Source organism: Ctenopharyngodon idella, chromosome 6, assembly GCF_019924925.1.
Source record: "Ctenopharyngodon idella isolate HZGC_01 chromosome 6, HZGC01, whole genome shotgun sequence".
Classification (NCBI taxonomy): Eukaryota; Metazoa; Chordata; class Actinopteri; order Cypriniformes; family Xenocyprididae; genus Ctenopharyngodon; species Ctenopharyngodon idella.
Window position 1 is genome coordinate 27,951,986 of NC_067225.1, and position 3,458 is coordinate 27,955,443.

The window sequence follows — 3,458 nt, forward strand, 5'->3', positions numbered from 1 at the left end:
ACTGGAAGAATTACAAAACCCAGATGAAAAGTCTCAATCAAGGCAGGCTTTGTCAGTTTTAGGAACTACTTATCTTAGTCTAAATCTGCTGAACCGGCTCATAGCTAAATCAATCAGTTTGAAGTGATTACTTATGTTTGCTGCAGATAACAATCAGTTGTTTGATTTTCCCTTGCTCTTTTAGGACGCCCAGTATTCACTCTGAAATGTCTACGAAAGCTCTGTTAACCTTAACCAAACATTTTATTTCTATATAGACAATAGGTAATTATTTCTGCTCAACTGTTGCTCCAGCTCAAAAGACAGTTACATTAATGATGAACTGGACCAAGGCCTTGACCACCATGTAAGGGTCCAGCTGTCTGAGCTCAATGATTTCCTGGATCATTGAATCTTCCATATGAATGTCTCCATTCCTTCAGAACAATTTGACTTGATTACTTTTATGCACCGATGAAGCAGCATGCTTTAAGGTCAAGTCCTGAAATGAATTTGGATATACGGTGTAAGCGCTGACCTCTAAGATCAAGAAAAGTCTCTCCTTGCTCAGTTTACCATGGTTTATACTACACAAACTTTTCGTTTGATCTCCACATCATAGGTTATGAACATGTTTCTGAGCACAAATCCACATAAAACAGGATTTGAAATCTAGAATGCAGCTTGATGTGGTTTAAGTGAATAGCAGATGGGTAATCATGACATTCAGATCAGTATTTGATGAAGCGTGTTCTTCATTACTCTGATTATGAGTTAGAGTTAGAATGCAATATTGAAAACTCTGGCCATTGTAATTCCCATAGTAAGTTAACATAAAAATTGCATTGCACTTTTATCAGTTGCATTACATTAATCCACATTTAAAACCATCTTGCGTCAGGCATATCTCCATATTTATGAAGACAAATGATTGCAATAAATTGATGTAAGGATTAGACATTTCTGCCTCTATCAGTGTGATTGATCTCTTGTTTTTGTGTGTATGCTTGGGATCATTTTAATTAGATTTGATAAATGATCAGTTGTTTTAATATTTAATGAATGAAAACTGCAGAGTTTTACGGACTCAATATGTTATTTCTTGTGATAAAATGCAGAGTTGAGAGTATAAGGGAGTTGAGCAGGTTGATGATGACCTCACACTCATGTTTGAGAATGCCAAACATGTTCAGACACTTGCAGCGGATAATGCAGGTCAGGATTAGCTGATTCATTGTGCCACTAATGTTTGCATGATAGATGCGATTTCATTCTTGACAGTAATTTAATGTGCTGCAGAATGTATCCTATATAAAAGAAAGTTCATGTAGGTGTGGTTGCTCTATCTGAGCCTACACAGTTTCCATGACATCAATCGACATGAACCAATTTGAAGATTCCTTGAGGTTTTTGTGGTCACAGTTGTATCCACTTGAGGTATTGTCCTTAAAAAAGACAAGTTGACAGTAAACAGTATGTGCAGATTATTGAAAAGAGCTTTAGAATGACATATGTCACACTTTGACAATATGACTGAAGGTTATGCATGACGCAGAGAATTTGCAGAAGAGGAAAGAGCTCTTGACATTTGAAGATGAATGTGGTATTGCCAGAAGGAAAAGTAAAGCATATGTATTAACTTCATGAGTCAGAAGAAGCATTCTCTTCTGAATCACAGGACAACAGAAGACAACCAGTAAAGAGCACAGATATAACGGAAATTCATTTAAGAAGCATGACTGAGATCAAAATGTGATTATGCAAACGGCTTTAAAAGCTACTAAAGACCACATTTTATTTGAATTAATTTTTATCTTTCTCCTCTGTCATACCAATGAATGTCATAAAACGTAATATGTACATGGTGTAGATGAAAACCTTCCAATTTTGGCTGCAAAAAAACTTTTACCACTATTTGTGTCAACATGCCCCAATAGTGGTGTATGAGGTCACACTATTATGAGGATGTCACAGTGGAAACATGCAATTAAATACGCAAAAAAAAAAAAAAAAAAAAAAGCTGTACCTTACCTTATGAATGAAGAGTTTTTGTGGCTTCATGTGGGGATTTGTTCATGGGACACACATGGAATGCTAAGTTACAGGTGAAAATGAAAGATGAGTGCTACCATTAGCATCCTCAATGTTGATGTGTTAGAAGCAGGAAAAATGGGCAAGTGTAAGGATTTGAGCAGCGGTGAACCGGCGACAGGGTCATAGGCGGCCGAGGCTCATTGATGCACGTGGGGAGCGAAGGCTGGCCCGTGTGGTCCAATCCAACAGACGAGCTACTGTAGCTCAAATTGCTCAAGAAGTTAATGATGATTCTGATAGAAAGGTGTCAGAACAGCATCGCAGTTTGTTGTGTATGGGGCTGCATAGGTACAGACCAGTCAAGGTGCCCATGCTGACCCCTGTCCACCGCCGAAAGTGCCATCAGTGGGCACGTGAGCATCAGAACTGGACCACGGAGGAATGGAAGAAGGTGGCCTGGTCTGATGTATCATGTTTTCTTTTACATCACGTGGATGGCCAATTGCGTGTGCGTCGCTTACCTGGATGCACCAGGATGCACTATGGGAAGAAGGCAAGCCGGTGAAGGCAATGTTCTGCTGGGAAACCTTGGGTCCTCCTGCCATCCATGTGCCATCCATCCTTTGACACGTACCACCTACCTAAGCACTTTTGTATAAAACAGTATTATATATATATATATATATATATATTTATATTAGGGGGTTTTTGTGAACTATATTCCTATATTCTAAGTCCATATTTTCTGACTTAGGAGCCTGAAAATAAGGTAGATAAATTATGTACGACAGCAAATGCATAATGACATGTATCATAATTCAGCATTTCAACAATGCATGATTTGCATAACGTCTGCAATAGTTTGCTAAGTTGTCTAGTGAAGAAAAAGTGCGATAAGCATTTCATTGCCCAGGCAAGTTTGAAAATTCTAAGATATTTTTGGTTTTCATATTATGTTTTTGAAGAATGGGCTCACTAAGATTGCTTTGACAGAAGAGACAAACACACTGAAAGTGGAAGATGCCTGATTGATATTCAGACGATTGCTTAAACACATTTGAATAATGACCGTGAAGATACATCGTTCAGCTATTCTTGATGGCCATGAATTATTTAAGTAATATCATCTTTGGTACAAAGCTGTTAAACAGGCCTATGACCTTCATTTTTGAATACTGTGGTATTTGATACACACTTGCATGTGTTTATTTTGTGGACATTTTACTGTAAGCAATTTGAACCTAACTGGTTATCCAATTTACCATACTTTATTGTATAATAACATATTAATTAGCAAGACATTCAAGCATTAAATGAAAAATTAATTTGTTATGCTTAAGTAATATTGTGTTTTTGAGCCTAATGGGAATATGTTAAGACATCTGCAGTTTTAATGCTCTTTAATGTGTCTCTGACCTCTTAAGGGGTTTAGTTCAATTTACAAC